The 19,693-nt window shown below is 46.0% G+C and overlaps 1 pseudogene; it reads right to left on the bottom strand.

Moving 5' to 3' along the window:
- Positions 1-343: 343 nt before the first annotated feature.
- The window catches only part of LOC121535501, an 84,137-nt pseudogene continuing 64,787 nt past the window's right edge, over positions 344-19,693 (bottom strand).

Raw genomic sequence — 19,693 nt, 5'->3', positions numbered from 1 at the left:
GTGTGTATGTGTGTGTCCGGGAGGCTGCTGGAGGGCAGGTTATTCAATCTTCATTGCCGCTTCCTTTCAACACTCTTCATCAGATATTCTCGTCACGTTCAGAGTCAGAGTCAGAATGACCTCAGTGTCACTGAGACTGAACAGTCCCACTTGGCAAAAACTGGTTGAATCAACATTGTTTCCACGTCATTTCAACCCCCAAAATCTATGTAATGACATTGAATCAACGTGGACTAAAAAAGTAATCAACGTAAGGGCATTTCGTATTTTTACCTAAATCCAATGACATGGTGACATTTTTTGTTGATTTCACATTCAATTCACGTTATTACAAATCAAATCACATTTTTGGTTGACTTGTCAACTGTAAATCAAAACTAGACGTTGAACTGACGTATGTGCCCAGTGGGGTGTCTGTTTCATTCACCCGCAGCAAGATGCTTAAAAGTAATATGTTTACAATTCATGTTTCAGTGTCCTCCATTGTCTTATTGCCAGAGAGTGCCACTCAGTCTGCACTGGAAGGTGGACAGAGTACATTGTGTAGGAGTGATGTCCACTGGGTCTCGTCTTCTGACACCTGACAGTGGGCTCTGTGGCAATGTTGTTAGGTCAGTCCTTGTTGCCCTGTTTGCTGCACAGGGAAGGCTGTCACCAAGTGTCTGTCTCTGGGTCTCTTTGCATGTTGCTTCCTATTTATGGTTCTCTCTTAACATGTTATTTTGAAATAATTCCGCTGTCTAGCAAACTCTTTCAATCCCTCTATCTCTCGCTCCTCCTCTCTCCCCTCTCTAAGCAGCCAGAGGGGAGAGGCAGCTCTGCAATGCAGACACAGCAACAACCTCACTTTCACTGGCCAATCACAGCCAAGCAGGGTCTGAGTGACAGCAGCATCAACCAGTCACAGAGAGAACAGCCTCAGGAGTCTGCCAGAGAGAACAGCCTCAGGAGTCCGCCAGAGTGATACAGAGATATCAGGAGGACTGAATGACAATGACAGAGAAAGAGGGTCAGAGAGAAAGAGAGAGGGAGGGAGAGGAAAGGTAGAACAGAGATAAAGTGAAAGATGTAGAAAGAGACATATGGTTTTCCTGCTTTCTCACTGCCCGTTGTGAGTCCTCTCATTGGCACTCTTCTTACTCAGCAGCTGGCTGAGATCCACCAGCTCCCCCAGCTCTCCTCTCCCCAGGGCCCCTCTCAGCTGAGCCCTGCCCGGCCCGGGGGTGTGGTGCTGGGCCACGTACTGCTGGCCGTTGGGGAGGGGCATAGAGGATGGAGGTACAGGGACCATGCCCTGGCTGCTGAGGATGTAGCCTTCCTGGGGAGGCCAGCGGATTGGCAGGGGTTCCCCAAACTCCATAGGGGCGCTGGGGGCTGACACCACCCTCCTCCTATCCGGAGAGTCCTGGGGGGTCATGGGGTACACGTACTCCCCTGCCGACTTACGAAGTGCCGACTTTGGTGTCCCACTCCTGCCCTTCTCCCCCCGGGGCTTGCTCAGGCACACATAGTGCTGGCGAGGCGTCTCCCCTCCTCTTCCTCGCTCCTCACCCCCGTGCCTCCCTCCTCCTCCCCCCTGGAATAATCTGGTGGTCAGGTAGACAGCGGTGGAGGGGTGTGGGGGACAAGGGAGAGGGCAGGGAGACGCCAGCCCCATGGTACTCCCTCCCAGGTAGGTCTGACTGTTATCCCACCCCCCTGATCCAGAATCAGACAGCCTGAGCCCGCGTCTTTTCTGCTGGGGCGTGTGCTCCGGAGTAGGCAGGAACCCTGGGTCCAGCTCCCCTGACTTCCCCCAGCCGTTGGGCATCACAAACAGTGTCTCGCCGCCCTGAGAGCAGGGTCTATCCCCTCCTCCCTGACGGGTCACACTGAGGACCGATCCCCCCATCCCTCCTCCTGATGTCAATATCCCCCTCTCCTGGCGCTGGATGGTGGACTGGGGGGTGTTGTTGCCATGGCGACGGTTTCCGGGCTTGTGGGCCATAATCCAGCAGACAGCCAGGCCCGAGAGCGCCGCACCGATGGTGAAGGCTGAGACTGCAGACGCCACCAGCAGGTTGATGGAGACCAGGCTCTCCGGCTCGATCAGCAGACTCTGCTGTATGACACCTGGAGGAGAGAGATGAGCCAAGAGAAAGGAATCATAAGGTTCATCCCGGACACTTAGAACTAAAATCTTGTGTAATTGCATCAGATGCTCGATTAAGTTCTTGGGGGAGATGTGTTAGAAAATGTTCTAACGAGAATAGATAAGTCTCCACCCCTCTCAATGAAATCTCTCAGCCAGTTTCGGCCAAGCTGTGGGCCAAATGTCACCTCCCCTTTGGAAATTCCAAAGATGTGAGCACCTGCGAAATCGTGATTTGTCCAAATGATCAGTGATGAAAAATCAGCGTACCGGAACAAAGTTCCTTGTTAGTCGTTGTATCCCACAGTCTGATGACAGATGCTACTACCATTTCCGTTATGTGCATCTATCCCCGAGAGATAAGGCTAATGGCAAGAGAGAATATAAAAACGCTCAACATTACAGCGTAAACCGATTATCTCATTCCTTCACTCTCCTCTACCTCCGTGTATTCATTCTCCTTTATAAATCTCTCCACTTTTGTTATTGTAATTTTTTAGATGTTTTATCCTTAAGTAACTAAACATTATTTGCCTGATCTCAAAGATTATATTCCTATATTGTATTATCCAAGAGCATAATCTTATTCTGTATTACCGTAATCTACCATAACATTTTATAATGGCAGTAGATAAGCATCTCCTTTTCTGTTTTCTCCAGCACAGCCTTGGGGTTCTGCTGGCTAGGGTACTGTTCTGGCTGGAGTACAGCCCACTCAACTGGGCTGAAAGCTGCACTTGTCATCAGTAAAAAGGGGAAGACACTAAACTTCTCAGAGTTCCCATTCTGTAATCAGGAGCTCTGGGCAGGCCAGTGAGTTTCTCCCTAAAACACGTAATTTATTTCAGTAAATATTTCCACCGCTCTAATCACGCCCATCTGCACAGACACAGAAAATGTCTGCCAGGCCCTGGACCTAGTTCTGGTTCTGGCTCCGTGCTTTCACCACTCCCCATGGAACAGGCTGACTCTGCAGTAAACTGGCCTATATCCGGGTGAGAAAGCTAAAGTTCTGGAACTGTAACAGGTCAGGTTCTAGAGAGTGATAAATAACAAATGAGATTGCAATGTTCTGGCAAAGGAATGTATTAATTGCAGGTTATAGGTTATAGATTTATGATAGATAGTATAGATGGGATTGCGATATTATGGACTTTGGAGTTTGGAACAGATTGTAGGTTCTATAAAATAGATGAGATTGTAATGTATGTTATGGAATCAGAACGCTCCCCAGATTATAGATCTGCGATAAAACAGATGAGATTGCAGTGTATAATTGGAGTTGGAACAGATTGCAGGTCCTGGAACAGTTTGCTGATGAAAAGCAGAGACATCCTAATTGACACAGAGACAGATTTGAGATGTGTTTGTTAGGAGCCCAGAAATGTATCAAAGTTGAAGACGTTCTCAGAATCTCAGCTTTGAGCACTGCTTGTCCTCATTTTTCTTTTGTACATATTTTTCTGGCAAGTACTTGTCAAACTGAGGCAGACAGTCGTTGACAGCAGAACACTGTCTCAGAATAAGTCTCAGTCCTGTAGGCTTTACTTCAATGATCAAGACATTCGCTCCTCTGTCAACCAATCAAAATGCATTTATTGAAGCAGTCAGCCAATTAAAAGCTGTCATGCTGGGAGGCTTCTGACAGACACTAATATTAGGAGAGGGAATTCAAAGCCCTGACATTTCACACTAGCTAATCACATTACTGACGGACAGAAAAACATGGCAATTTTCTGTCACCACTGTAAATGCAAATACAATACACACATAAACACAAACATACAATATACAGTTGAAGTCGGAAATGTACATCCACTTAGGTTGGAGTCATTAAAACTCGTTTTTCAACCACTCCACAAATTTCTTGTTAACAAACTATAGTTTTGGAATGTCGGTTAGGACATCTACTTTGTGCATGACACAAGTAACTTTTCCAACAATTGTTTACAGACAGATTATTTCACTTATAATTCACTGTATCACACATTCCAGTGGGTCAGAAGGTTACATACACTAAGTTGACTGTGCCTTTAAACAGCTTGGAAAATTCCAGAAAATGATGTCATGGCTTTAGAAGCTTCTGATAGGCTAATTCACATAATTTGAGTAAATCGGAGGTGTACCTGTGGATGTATTTAAAGGCCTACCTTCAAACTCAGTGCCTCTTTGCTTGACATCATGGGAAAATCAAAAGAAATCAGCTAAGACCTCAAAAAAAATGGTAGACCTCCACAAGTCTGGTTTATCCTTGGGAGCAATTTCCAAAAGTTCATCTGTACAAACAATAGTACGCATGTATAAATACCATGGGACCACACAGCCGTCATACCGCTCAGGAAGGAGACGCGTTCTGTCTCCTAGAGATGAACGTACTTTGGTGCGACAAGTGCAAATCAATCCCAGAACAACAGCAAAGGACCTTGTGAAGATGCTGGAGGAAACAGGTACAAAAGTATCTATATCCACAGTAAAACGAGTCCTATATCGACATAACCTGAAAGGCTGCTCAGCAAGGAAGAAGCCACTGCTCCAAAACCGCCATAAAAAAGCAAGATTACGGTTTGCAACTGCACATGGGGACAAATATCGTACTTTTTGGATAAATATCCTCTGGTCTGATTAAACAAAAATAGAACTGTTTGGCCATAATGACCATCGTTATGTTTGGAGGAAAAAGGGGAAGGCTTGCAAGCCGAAGAACACCATCCCAACCGTGAAGCACGGGGGTGGCAGCATCATGCTGTGGGGTTGCTTTGCTGCAGGAGGGACTGGTGCACTTCACAAAATAGATGGCATCATGAGGAAGGAAAATTATGTGGATATATTGAAGCAACATCTCAAGACATCAGTCAGGAAGTTAAAGCTTGGTCGCAAATGGGTCTTCCAAATGGACAATGACCCCAAGCATACTTCCAAAGTTGTGGCAAAATAGCTTAAGGACAACAAAGTCAAGGTATTGGAGTGGCCATCACAAAGCCCTGACCTCAATCCTATAGAAAATTAGTGGGCAGAACTGAAAAAGCGTGTGCGAGCAAGGAGGCCTACAAACCTGACTCAGTTACACCAGCTCTATCAGAAAATTCACCCAACTTATTATGGGAAGCTTGTGGAAGGCTACCCAAACGTTTGACCCAAGTTAAACAATTTAAAGGCAATGCTACCAAATACTAATTGAGTGTATGTAAACTTCTGACCCACTGGGAATGTGAGGAAAGAAATAAAAGCTGAAATAAATCGTTCTCTCTACTATTATACTGACATTTCACATTCTTAAAATAAAGTGGTGATCCTAACTGACCTAAGACAGGGAATTTTTACTAGGATTAAATGTCAGGAATTGTGAAAAACTGAGTTTAAATATATTTGGCTAAGGTGTATGTAAACTTCCGACTTCAACTGTATATGAACGGTATGTAGAATTATTGTGATGTTATGTGCATTAGGGATGTGATTGGGTTTTTAATTGATGCCATGACAAAGAAAAAATGTACCTTGCAAAAACAAACATTTGAATTGCATATGTTGCCATAGACATTCCTTTACCTCAGCATTTGAATTTGTTCAATGTGCATTAAAGGGACATTTCAAATGTTTTCAGCTTCATATTCATCATCTCCAGCACCCCCCCAACTTCATATTCATCATCTCCAGCACCCCCCCATCTTCATATTCATCATCTCCAGCACCCCCCATCTTCATATTCATCATCTCCAGCACCCCCCAACTTCATATTCATCATCTCCAGCACCCCCCATCTTCATATTCATCATCTCCAGCACCCCCCCCAACTTCATATTCATCATCTCCAGCACCCCCCCCATCTTCATATTCATCATCTCCAGCACCCCCCAACTTCATTTTCATCATCTCCAGCACCCCCCAACTTCATATTCATCATCTCCAGCACCCCCTAACTTCATATTCATCATCTCCCAGCACCCCCCATCTTCATATTCATAATCTCCAGCACCCCCCAACTTCATTTTCATCATCTCCAGCACCCCCCAACTTCATATTCATCATCTCCAGCACCCCCTAACTTCATATTCATCATCTCCAGCACCCCCAACTTCAACATATGTGAAAATTGTGCATTTCTAGGTTTTGTAGTAAAAAGACAGAGGACGATAAGTGTTCCCAATGACATCATTGGTGTGCATCGTGTCATTTTAACCAATTATGAGTAGGCATTACCTACTAATTGGTTGATGATGTCATTGGAAACACTTATCTTCCTCTATCTTTTTACTATAAAACATAGAAACGAGCCATTTTCACATATGTTGATGTTGGGATGGTGCTGGAGATGATGAATATGAAGTTGAAACATTTTGAAATTTCCCTTTAACATCTGTGTAGCAAACTCTTGTAATGCATGATTATGCCACTAGGTGGAACATGAACTGAGTGAAAGAAAGAACAGATTGTACCACAGAGCTACATGGTAAAGGCAAGATACCTACCATCACAGTCTCCAAGATGGGAGAAGTTGCCATACTCATTGTCTTGTTGAAAAGGAAGCCTGTAATATAATAAACATAACAGATGATCAGACTGACATCTACAGATGAACACACAATCAATTGGATAAAGCTATGGGGAGCTGTCTCACCGTGTGCCTGGTCTGAGGAAGGAGCAGGTGCTGCCTCTGGTCCAGCCACAGTAGGGGTCTCTGGAGGTCAGACAGCTCCTATACACACACATGGAGATCTGATCAGCCTGATGGAGATGGTTGAGATGGTCTGTGTGTGTGTGTCTTACTCACTTCATGCAGCGTGAGTGTAGGTGGCAGCGTGCTGTGGGCAGTCTGACCAGACAGGAGGGGAAGGCCAGCAGCAGAGTGTGACTGGGACGATCCAGAGACAGAAACAACAACTGTCTAGCCTGGACAGAGTCCTCTCCACACCTAGAGATAGAGGGAGGGAGGGAGGGAGGGAGGGAAGGAAGGAAGGAAGGAAGGAAGGAAGGAAGGAAGGAAGGAGGGGAAGGAGAAGGAGAAGGGAAGGAGGGAGGGAGGGAGGGAGGGAGGGAGGGAGGGAGGGAGGGAGGGAGGGAGGGAGATATAGGAGGAGGGAGAGATGGGGGAGGGAGAGAGGGCGGGAGGGGAGAGATGGGGGGAGGGAGATATAGGAGGAGGGAGAGATGGGGGAGGGAGAGAGGCGGGAGGGAGAGATGGGGGAGGAGAGATAGAGGGAGAGAGGGAAGTAGAGAGGGAGGAGATAGGGAGGGAGGGAGGGAGGGAGGGAGGGAGGGAGGGAGGGAGGGAGGAGGGAGGGAGGGAGGGAGGAGGGAGGGAGGGATGGAGGAGTGAAGGAGGGAGAGAGAGAGAGAGAGAGAGAGAGAGAGAGAGAGAGAGAGAGAGAGAGAGAGAGAGAGAGAGAGAGAGATAGGTGGAGGGAGAGATGGAGAGATAGTGAGATGGAGGGATAGATATAGGGAGAGAGGGAAGGAGAGAGGGAGGGAGGGAGGTAGAGAACGAGCAAGGGATGGAGAGAGAGATAGAGAGGGGAGGGATGGAGGAGGGAAGGAAGGAGAGAGGGAGGGATTGAGGGAGGGAGGGAGGGAGGGAGGGAGGGAGGAGGGAGGGAGGGAGGGAGGGAGGGAGGGAGGAGGGGGGGAAAGGAAGGAGGAGGGAGGGAGAAAAAGGGAGATAGGGAGATAGGGAGGGAGAGATGGAGGGAGAGAGGTAAGGAGAGAGGGAGGGGAGGGAGAGAGGGAGGGATGGAGAGAGAGATAGAGAGGGAAGGATGATAGGAGGGAAGGAGATAGGGAGGGAGGGAGGGAGGGAGGGAGGGAGGGAGGGATAGATATAGAGAGGGAGGGAAGGAGGGAGGGAGGGAGGGAGAGATAGGGGAGGGAGAGATAGGGGAGGGAGAGATAGAGAGAGGGATGGAGAGAGGGAGAGAGAGGGATGGAGGGAGCGGTGGAGAGAGAGAGAGGGATGGAAGGAGAGAGAGAGCGAGAGAGAGAGAGAGAGAGAGAGAGAGAGAGAGAGAGAGAGAGAGAGAGAGAGAGAGAGAGAGAGAGAGAGAGAGAGAGAGAGAGAAATAGAAAAGTATTTTCATTGATTTCTATTGTTACAACAGAGAAATGTAGGGATTCACATCAGGGCAATCACTGCCTTTGCAAAAAGAGATATCTTGAAAACAATGCAGCAACAATCATTGTGAGTAGAACAGTTAATCTCCTCCTGACAAAACACTGGACTGCAGCGAATACAAGGGATCGTGGCCAAACTCCCTTCCTGTACTCACTTCTCAGGGTTGAATCCCTCCACCTCCTCCAGAAACACATTGCTGTGTGTGGGAGAGTTTTCTCCGCTGGGGAGGATGAGGAATTTCAGGACGGTCCCTCGCGTGGAGCCCAGGAACAACACTGTACGGTTCCTATGGGGACCAGCCTCTGTGTCCACCACCATTGCTGTCAACTGGTACCTGGAGAGCGAGATGGAGGGAGAGAGAGAAATAGAGAGGGAGAGAGCGAGAGAGAGAAAGAGAGGGAGGGAGAGGGAAAGGGAGAGAGGGGGAGTGAGAGGGGAGAGCTCAATTTCAGAACATAGGGCAAACATTGATTTCAGAGTGAACAATCAATGGCAAACCATTTGTATCCTTAGCCATACCTGCCCATAGTCTTGACGACCCAAGGTCTGTGCCCAACCAAGGGTATGGTCTCGTCCATCAGGGGATGAGTCTTTACAAAGTTCAGCACTTCATCCGGCAAAGATTTAGACGAGCTGAACGGAGACCCCTGCACCTGCACAGCACAGCCACCCGGCCTACAGAGAGAGGAGACGGTCAAAAAAAGAATCTGAATCAGGGGCAAGGGTATGAAGAAACAATCAGTTATACAATCAATATCAGTACAAGTAAAATGTACTGCATACCTGGGTTTGGGCACAAGTTCGTCAGGCACGGGCGTCCAGATGGATTCTGGAGATTTCTGCTCCTTGAATCTTCCCTCAAACACCCTGGCCAACTGCTGCATGTCAAACACACACACTGCAGACCCCGGGATACTGAGAGGGATAGATGGAGAGAGAGAGAGAGAGAGAGAGAGAGAGAGAGAGAGAGAGAGAGAGAGAGAGAGAGAGAGAGAGAGAGAGAGAGAGAGAGAGAGAGAGAGAGAGAGAGAGAGAGAGAGAGAGAGAGAGAGAGAGAGAGAGAGAGAGAGAGAGAGAGAGAGAGAGAGAGAGAGAGAGAGAGAGAGAGAGAGAGAGAGAGAGAGAGTGAGTGAGTGAGTGAGTGAGTGAGTGAGTGAGAAGTGAGTGAGTGAGTGAGTGAGTGAGTGAGTGAGAGAGAGAGAGAGAGAGAGAGAGAGAGAGAGAGAGAATAAGAGAAAGGAAGGACAGGTTTAAAGGGGGAAAGATTATTAAATATGTGTCAGAAAATGCATTCATGCATTCATGCATTCATGCATGATTGTGTGTGTGTGTACACGTGTGTGTGTACCTGTTGGGCGGTGTAGAGAACAGTCCTAGTATGACGTCTCTGCCGTTCATGTTGAGTATGGGGCTGGTGGCGTGGAGTAGGTTGAAATAGAAGTGGGAGTCTCCTGGGACAGAACAGTTCAGTCTGGCCTTCAGGAACGATGTCCACTGTTTCTCCAACACCCTCTGAGAGCCCCCAGGTCCCCCTTACACACCCGCGCCACACGAGATACCATCATCTGCACACACAAAGAGAGTCAAAGCTTTATAAAGAATAAGAGGCAATTCACTGTATAATGTACAAATCCCATGGATTCTGTCCACCTTATCCCAAGTAGGTGCAATTCCGTGTGTGTGTGTGTGTGTGTGTGTGTGTGTGTGTGTGTGTGTGTGTGTGTGTGTGTGTGTGTCTGACGTGTTTACTATTCTTCTGGTCCCCACAAGAATAGTAAACAAACAAAAATTTGACCAACTGGAGACATTTTGTTAGTCCCCACGAGGTCAAATGCTATTTCTAGGGGGTTTAGGGTTAAGGTTAGAATTAGTGTTAGGGTTAGATTACATTAAGGGTTAGGGTTAGGAGCTAGGGTTAGTTTTAGGGTTAGGGTTAAGAGCTAGGGTTAGGTTTAGGGTTGGGGTTAGGAGCTAGGGTTAGGTTTTAGGTTAGGGGTTAGGTTAGAGTTAGGGTTAGGTTTAGTGTTAGGGTTAGGAGCTAGGTTAGGTTTAGGGTTAGGGTTAGAGTTAGGGGTTAGGTTTAGGGTTAGGGTTAGGAGCTAGGGTTAGGTTTAGGGTTAGGGTTAGGAGCTAGGGTTAGGTTTAGGGTTAGGGTTAGAGTGTAGGGTTAGGTTTAGGGTTGGGTTAAGAGCTAGGGGTTAGGTTTAGGGTTAGGGAAAATAGGATTTTGAATAGGACTGAATTGTGTGTCCCCACAAGGTTAGCTGTACAATACTGTGTGTGTGTGTGTTATTGTGTGTGTGTGTGTGTACCTTCTCCAGGTGATGGAACTCCATGGCCATTTCTCTGAAGAAGAAGTAGATGTGAGGCCCCCACTCAACTGCACTCACAAAGAAGGGCTCTGAGAGAGAGAACAGGGATATGCCGTTACACACACATACACACACGCACGCACACACCGTTGCACACAGACACAGACACACACACCCCTTCACCCCTTCACCCCTTCCACACATACTACAGATGAACCCCTCAGGGAGAGCACACACACAGCTCTGTATTTACTGCCAATATACACTCTGACATTCCTCTGTACCAACAAGCAGCACATCAATATGGCCGTCGCTCTCTGGGGTCAGCCATTAAGCATTCATGTCCTGTTTAATTTGTCATCAGTACCAAGGACAGAGCAGTTATTTATTCATCTCTGTCTCTGCCTCTGACCTCCAGGATTCCACACTATGTTTTACTCTGAAGGGGATTTCATCTCCTAGATCCGTTGGTCTGGTCCTCTCTGATTTGACAGAAAGCAGGACATCTAACCTGGCACCTACAGCAGGGTTCCCCAAACTGGCGGGTCAGATGGTTTTCTTAGCAAAAAAAACAGGTTTCTTTTTTAAATGTATTTTTAACATTTTCATTGTTGGACACAAAAGAGTGTAAAAACACCAGGAAATGAGTTCCAAGTGATTTTAATTTAGGAAATATGTTCCCATGTAATCCCACACATAATAAAGAGAGACATACAGTACGGTACCTTCAGAAAGTATTCACACCCCTTGACTTTTTCCACATGTTGTTGTGTTACAGCCTGGATTTAAAATGGATTACATGGAGATATGTTTTGTCACTGGCCTACACACAATACCCCATAATGTCAAAGTGGAATCATGTTTTCATACATTTAAAAAAATGAATTATGAAATTAAATGAAAAGCTGAAATGTCTTGAGTCAATAAGTATTCAATCCCTTTGTAATGGCAAGCCTAAATAAGTTCAGGAGTAAAAATGTGCTTAACAAGTCACATAATAAACTGCATGGACTCACTCTGTGTGCAATAATAGTGTTTGAAAAAGAAAAGGAGAGTCTCACTCTAGGAGCACAGATGCAATCATTTAATAACCTAATAACCAACGTTTCCACAGACAAGCTGTCTTCATCAGGTTATAATGACAAACACTGTGGGTCACTAGTTTATATAGTGTCAAAGGACGCACACAGGTGTCTGTAATCATGGCCGGTTGTGGCTTGATATCATTGGTTAATTTACAGATATAAATAGAACATTTAAAAAAGCATGAATGGATAGCATACGATCGTAGATACAATTTGGCTACATAGGCCTACAAACATTTACAATTAATAGCAAAATCACATTAATCACAAGAATGGTGTTTAAGATGATTTTTGAATGATTTCCTCATCTCTGTACTCCTCAGTTGAGCAGTGAATTTCAAACACAGATTCAACCACAAAGACCAGGGAGGTTTTCCAATGCCTCGCAAAGAAGGGCAGCTATTGGTAGATGGGTAAAAATAAAAAAGCAGACATTGAATTTTCCTTTGAGCATGGTGAAGTTATTAATTACACTTTGGATGGTGTATCAATACACCCAGTCACTACAAAGATTCAGCCGTCCTTCCTAGCTCAGTTGCCGGAGAGGAAGGAAACCACTTAGGGATTTCATCATGAGGCCAGTGGTGACTTTAAAACAGTTACAGAGTTTAATGGCTGTGATAAGAGAAAACTGAGGATGGATCAACAACATTGTAGTTACTCCACAATACTAACCTAAATGACAGAGTGAAAAGAAGGAATCCTGTACAGAATGCAAACATTCCAAAACATGCATCCTGTTTTCAACAAGTCTCTAAAGTAATAATTCAAAAAAATTTGACAAAGCAGTTAGCTTTTTGTCCTGAATACAAAGTGTTATGTTGGGGCAAATCCTAGATGAAAACCTGCTTCAGTCTGCTTTCCTCCAGACACTGGGAGATGAATTAACCTTTCAGCAGGACAATAACCTAAAACTCAAGGCGAAATCTACACTGGAGTTGTTTACCAAGAAGACACTGAATATTCCTGAGTGGTAGAGTTACAGTTTAGACTTAAATCTGCTTGAAAATCTATGGCAAGACCTGAAAATGGTTGTCTAGCAATGATCAACAACCAATTTGACAGAGCTTTAGGAATTGTGAAATTAATAATTGGCAAATGTTGCACAATCCAGGTGTGGAAAGCTCTTAGAGATTTACCCAGAAAGACTCACAGCTATAATCTCTGCCAAAGGTGCTTCTACAAAGTATTGATTCAGGGGTGTGAATACTTATGTAAATGAGATATTTCTGTATTTAATTTTCAATAATGTTTTCACTTTGTAATTTGTATTATTTGTATTATTTTGTATTATTTTGTATCACTTTGTATTATTATTAAGTATTGTGTGTATTTTGAATTCAGGGCTGTAACACAACAAAATGTGGAATAAGTCAAGGGGTGTGAATACTTTCTGAAGGCACTGTATTTAAGCAAGGTTTGAAATTATTTTGTTTTTGTCAGAAATTTTGTTTCAAATCAAATCAAATCAAATTGTATTTGCCACACGCGCCAAATACAACAGATGTAGACCTTACAGTGAAAGGCTTACTTACAAGCCCTTAACAAACAATGCAGTTTTAAGAAAATAAAAAAAAGTGTTAAGTAAAAAATAGATCAATAAAACAAATAACAATAAAAAATAAAATAAATACATATTTGGCCTCTTGTGGTGAATTTGCAATCCGACCCCTCGACCATCCGCTCAAGAAACAATTTGCCCACGGCTGAAGTATAGCTAGTCCATACCGCTTTTATTTATCCACTCCTAGGATATAAGGATTTAGGTAGGAAAGGTTTGGGTTAGCCCGCAGTGTTTATGTGATCTAAGGAAACATTGGGAGTTCTTCACCTGTGAAGAAGTGTTTGGCCCATTCACTCACATGCAAGCACTTCATCTCAGTGTACCTCTGAACCATTTGGAGTCGTGTTTGACAGTGCGGAGAGCAGGGCTGACGCCTAGGCTACGATAGATCACAGCATCAATCGCCAGGAAGTCTGTTACAGTACCAGTGAAGAGACTGCCCTCTGATAGAGAGAAAGAGAGAGAGACAGAGAGAGACAGAGCGAGATAGAGATAAGAGATAGAGATAAGAGATAGAGAGAGAGAGAGAGAGAGAGAGAGAGAGAGAGAGAGAGAGAGAGAGAGAGAGAGAGAGAGAGAGAGAGAGAGAACAGAAAAGAGACAGAGAGAGAGAGAGAGCGAGAGAGAGAGAGAGAGAGAGAGAGAGAGACGAGAGAGAGAGAGAGAGAGAGAGAGAGAGAGACAGAAAAGAGACAGAGAGAGAGAGAGAGAGAGAGCGAAAGAAAGAGCCAGACAGAGAGAGAGAGAGAGAGAGAGAGAGAGAGAGAGAGAGAGAGAGAGAGAGAGAGACAGACAGACAGACAGACACACAGCGAGTGAGAGAGAGAGAGACAGAGAGAGAGAGAGAGAGAGAGAGAAACACAAAAAACATGTATTTATCATGAGTACAAGCACAGTCAAGTTCCTCCCTTACCGCTCCAATCTAGACTCTAGATTGATTCTTCATCTGAATGATTTCCTCTGAATATTACAGTCCTAGTAAAAATACCTATGTCATTACTTCGTTATTATTTTGAAAAAGAATGAAAGTTAAAAAAGAAAGAAAGAGAGAAACTACTGTACCTGCGAACAGAGCCACGTTGGCGTGTCTGGGGTCATAAGGGCACCGAGCCATCCCACTGAACGTTTCTCCCCACCATCTCCAAAGAGTCTCTCTGTAACACACACAATTGTCCATATGAACACGCACACACATGCCAATAAAGCTTCATTGGATTGAATTGAATAGACAGATTCTCACAGTGTAGTTGGCACACAAAGGGTTGAAGGCATTGGTTCCACACACAAACAGTCCTCCATGTTGACTCAACAACACCTTGATGAAGTTACGACACTCCTCCTGAAGAAAGAGATAAGAAAGGATGAGAAATGATGTCAGAGGAGTACTGTAAGTGTGAGTGTGTGTGTATGTGTGTGTGTGTGTGTGTGTGTATACAAGTGTGTTTGTCTTTCAAACCCACTCCTCAAAGGGTTAGGCAGAGAAATTAGTTTAATATCAAATCCATATGACAAAAGTAGTGCATAAATACTCCTTAGTGTACCTACATGTAACAGAGTTAAGAACGTACCAAAGCTCACTCCACAGCTAGCTTGAATTGTCGTCATTTGAGCTATCCAAAGGTACCTTTTGAATGGCTCAATCAGTTTGCACGTTGTCAAGGAGGGCGGTCACGTGTGTTACGAAGCAGAGGATAACTGGTTGGAGCCCAGTATGGGGCAATCTAAGCTGTTAGCAGCACACTGACCCCCGTTACACAAGCTACAGAACTGGTCTGGTTAACTTCATGGCTGGAATATGCTGAGCTGGGCTGAACTAAGCGATGGCTTAAGTGAAAACAACCACTCAGGAAAGCCTTAAGGAAATTATACCGGCCCTAAATCTATTTTATACCCCTTACACACAACACACTGTTCAGCTGTATCTCTGTGTTTTAAAAGGGAGGTACTGTATAACTCTACATGTCTTCTAGCATGACTCACCACAACATTCCCCTCTTATGAGTTCCCATGGGATTCATCATGTGAGCTAGAAGAATCTCTACATGTTCTAGCCCCCCCCCCCTCTCTCTCTCTCTCTCTCTCTCTCTCTCTCTCTCTCTCTCTCTCTCTCTCTCTCTCTCTCTCTCTCTCTCTCTCTCTCTCTCTCTCTCTCCATTTTTGATGTCTCACACCTTTGATGTTGTTATTCTCTCTTTTTCTTTCTTCCCTGTCTCCTTTCATCTGTCTACCTTAATGTCACACACTTCTTTCTCTCTCCCACGCTCTTCCTCTTTACCTCCACTCTGTCTCTCTATCTCTCCTTTTATCTGTGACTGTGTGGTCTTCTACCTCCTCTATTTATATATCTCAAGTGGTTACTCCACTGATCTCTCTCTCTCTCTCTCTCTCTCTCTCTCTCTCCACCTCTCCTCTCCCTCTCTCCCATCCTGATTTCCATGGTCTCCCCCAGGGCTGTGTGACACCGCTATCTCATTATCGCTCTCCCTCTCTCGCTGTCTTTTCTCCTTCCCCCATTCTCTCTCTCCTCCTCCCCCACTTCTTCTCTTCCCCCTCACTCTCTCTCTGTCTTCTTCTCTTCCCCCTCACTCTCTCTCTGTCTTCTTCTCTTCCCCCTCACTCTCTCTCTGTCTTCTTCTCTTCCCCTCACTCTCTCTCTGTCTTCTTCTCTTCACCCTCACTCTCTCTGTCTTCTTCTCTTTCCCCTCACTCTCTCTCTGTCTTCTTCTCTTTCCCCTCACTCTCTCTCTGTCTTCTTCTCTTCCCCCTCACTCTCTCTCTGTCTTCTTCTCTTCCCCTCACTCTCTCTCTGTCTTCTTCTCTTCCCCCTCACTCTCTCTCTGTCTTCTTCTCTTCCCCCTCTCTCTCTGTCTTCTTCTCTTACCCCTCACTCTCTCTCTGTCTTCTTCTCTTCCCCCTCACTCTCTCTGTGTCTTCTTCTCTTCCCCCTCACTCTCTCTGTCTTCTTCTCTTCCCCCTCACTCTCTCTCTGTCTTCTTCTCTTCCCCCTCTCTCTCTCTCTGTCTTCTTCTCTTCCCCCTCACTCTCTCTCTGTCTTCTTCTCTTCCCCCTCACTCTCTCTCTGTCTTCTTCTCTTCCCCCTCACTCTCTCTCTGTCTTCTTCTCATCCCCCCTCACTCTCTCCCTGTCTTCTTCTCTTCCCCCTCACTCTCTCTCCTTTATCTCTTAGGCCTCCATTATTCACTGATCGTATCACCCCATATTACTCATATCACTCAGATCAGTTGCAGGTATCACATTTTCACTGGAGGACAACATGTCATTGGGAATACTAGAATAATTAACCCCACAGCACCGCCAACAACACACTGTAGCCTAGAGAGAGTTTCTCTGTGAGTTACCACTGACATACGCTGCCCTCTGGGCTAGAGATGGGAACTAACCTCATGTTTGCCCTTCATCCTGCAGACTCGAATGTCGTTCTTATTGGATTCCCACGTCCGCTTCTAGCAGAGGAACACAAAATGACATGACCAGAGGGTTACCATTATACTGTGATCTGATTTAATCAGAGGTGTGTGTTATATCAGTGAGGTCAAACACTTAGTGTTTGTGTGTGTGTGTTTGTCTGTCTGCCTGTCTCACCTTGCTGTAGAACATTTCATCCCCCTGACATATTGTCCAGCTCCACTCTGTATAGATCATCTCTGTTTTACAAACACAGACAACAAGAGAAAAACAAAGACGTTTTCAGAGTCTTTTTACAGTGTATTTGATCATGAAACAACTACAGTGGGGGAAAAAAGTATTTAGTCAGCCACCAATTGTGAAAGTTCTCCCACTTAAAAAGATGAGAGAGGCCTGTCATTTTCATCATAGGTACACGTCAACTATGACAGACAAATTGAGAAAAAAAAAATCCAGAAAAACACATTGTAGGATTTTTAATGAATTTATTTGCAAATTATGATGGAAAATAAGTATTTGGTCACCTACAAACAAGCAATATTTCTGGCTCTCACAGACCTGTAACTTCTTCTTTAAGAGGCTCCTCTGTCCTCCACTCGTTACCTGTATTAATGGCACCTGTTTGAACTTGTTATCAGTATAAAAGACACCTGTCCACAACCTCAAACAGTCACACTCCAAACTCCACTATGGCCAAGACCAAAGAGCTGTCAAAGGACACCAGAAACAAAATTGTAGACCTGCACCAGGCTGGGAAGACTGAATCTGCAATAGGTAAGCAGCTTGGTTTGAAGAAATCAACTGTGGGAGCAATTATTAGGAAATGGAAGACATACAAGACCACTGATAATCTCCCTCGATCTGGGGCTCCACGCAAGATCTCACCCTGTGGGGTCAAAATGATCAGGGACTCAAATCCTGCAGTGCGAGACGTGTCCCCCTGCTTAAGCCAGTACATGTCTAGGCCCGTCTGAAGTTTGCTAGAGTGCATTTGGATGATCCAGAAGAGGATTGGGAGAATGTCATTGTCATGAACCCTGCGTCCTGAGTCTGTTCCTGCCTGTGTTGCCGTTTTTCTGCTCTGAATCTCATGTTTCCCGAAGGTAACTGAACGCACCTGTCCGGTTGCCGGGCGACGTTGCTAGGCGGGTGATCTCTCGATTACCCGCACCTGCTTCTCATCAGCTTCGGCACACCTGGTCCTGATCATCACCCCTTCATAAGCTCTGACCTGACATCCATTCCCTGCCGGATCGTTAGCCATAAACAGTATGTTTTGCCAGCGTATCAGCCTCTGAGTACTAGCGTTAGTTTTGTTGTTTTTTGCACCTTGTTGACCTGCCTTGTACTTATCTCCGTTTTTTCTGTCTACAGTCATTCTCCCGGAACCTTCACCCAACCCCTGCCGTGCCATCAGTTCATCTGCCACTTCACCACCACCTACTCATCTCCGCCACCCGCTCCGTCTCCTGGACTATTCTGCATCTTTTTATCTGTAAATAAACACTCACATTCGTTCAACTCACCTTGTCCTGGTCTGCTTCTGGGTTCTTCTTTGTGAGTAAAAAGGATGGCTCTCTTCGACCTTGTATTGATTATCGGGGGTTGAATGATATCATGGTCAATAACAAGTATCTCCTGCCCTTGATGAGCTCTGCTTTCGACTCCTTACAGGGTGCTACTGTGTTCACCAAGCTGGACCTACGCAATGCGTATCATCTGGTCCGGATCAGAGAGGGGGACGAGTGGTTGACTGGTTTCAATACACCGATGGGTCATTTCGAGTCTCAGGTGATGCCGTTTGGACTGACCAATGCCCCAGCAGTGTTCCAGAGTATGGTGAATGACGTCCTGAGAGATATGATCGGTCTTTTTGTGTTCGTTTACCTGGATGACATTCTAATCTTCTCTAAGGAGCTTTCCAGCCACGTCCAGCATGTCAAGCAGGTTCTGCAGCGATTGTTGGAGAATTGCCTGTTTGTGAAGGCCGAGAAGTGTGAATTTCACGCCCACACTACATCCTTCCTCGGGTACATCATCTCCAGGGGAGAGATTAGGATGGACCAAGAGAAGGTTAGGGCAGTTCTGGATTGGGCCCAGCCCGGTACGAGATTGCAGCTCCAGAGGTTTCTGGGGTTTGCGAATTTCTATCGTAGATTTATCCGTGATTACAGCCGTGTGGCCGCTCCTTTAACTGCCCTGACTTCTAGTACCAGAACCTTCGGTTGGAATCCTGAGGCGGACCGAGCATTTCTGGATTTGAAGAGCGATTCACCAACGCTCCGATTCTCTCTCAACCTGACACTGCTCGTCAGTTTGTCGTTGAAGTGGATGCGTCTGATGTGGGGGTTGGCGCCATCCTGTCCCAGCAATGCTCCACTGACGGTAAACTCCATCCCTGCGCCTACTACTCGCCGGGTCTTTCGTCTACGGAGAGGAACTACGATGTGGGTAACCGGGAGCTCCTTGCGGTGAAACTTGCCTTGGAGGAGTGGCGCCACTGGTTGGAGGGGCGGAGCAACCGTTTGTTGTCTGGACTGACCACAAGAATCTTGCTTACGTGCAATCGGCTAAACGTCTCAACTCCCGTCAGGCCAGGTGGTCGTTGTTTTTTGGTCGCTTTAATTTTTCCTTGACGTTCCGACCGGGGTCTAAGAACGGCAAGGCGGACGCCTTGTCCCGGATGTTCTCCAAGACGGAGGAGAGTGGGGCCAAGACTGAGACGATTCTTCCCCGGAACCTTGTCGTGGGAGCCGTTATGTGGAGGATTGAGGAGGAGGTTATGGCGGCCCTTGGACGCAGCCCGGCCCCGGTAACGGTCCACCCGGGTCGGTTGTTTGTGCCTGAGTCGGTTCGTTCGGCTGTCCTCCAATGGTCCCACGCCAGCAAGATGGCTTGTCACCCTGGCGTGGCTCGGACGATGGCGCTTCTACGCATACGATTTTGGTGGCCTGCCATGGGAGAAGATACTCGGAGGTTTGTTGCTGCCTGTCCAGTTTGTGCGCAGAACAAGAGTGCCAATCGGCCCAGCTCTGGACTTCTTCACCCCTACCGATCCCCGGCGACCATGGT

The sequence above is a fragment of the Coregonus clupeaformis genome, chromosome 21 (assembly GCF_020615455.1).
Source record: "Coregonus clupeaformis isolate EN_2021a chromosome 21, ASM2061545v1, whole genome shotgun sequence".
Taxonomy (NCBI): domain Eukaryota; kingdom Metazoa; phylum Chordata; class Actinopteri; order Salmoniformes; family Salmonidae; genus Coregonus; species Coregonus clupeaformis.
Note: the sequence above shows the minus strand (reverse complement) of the source record. Positions and strands in the feature narration are given on the sequence as shown.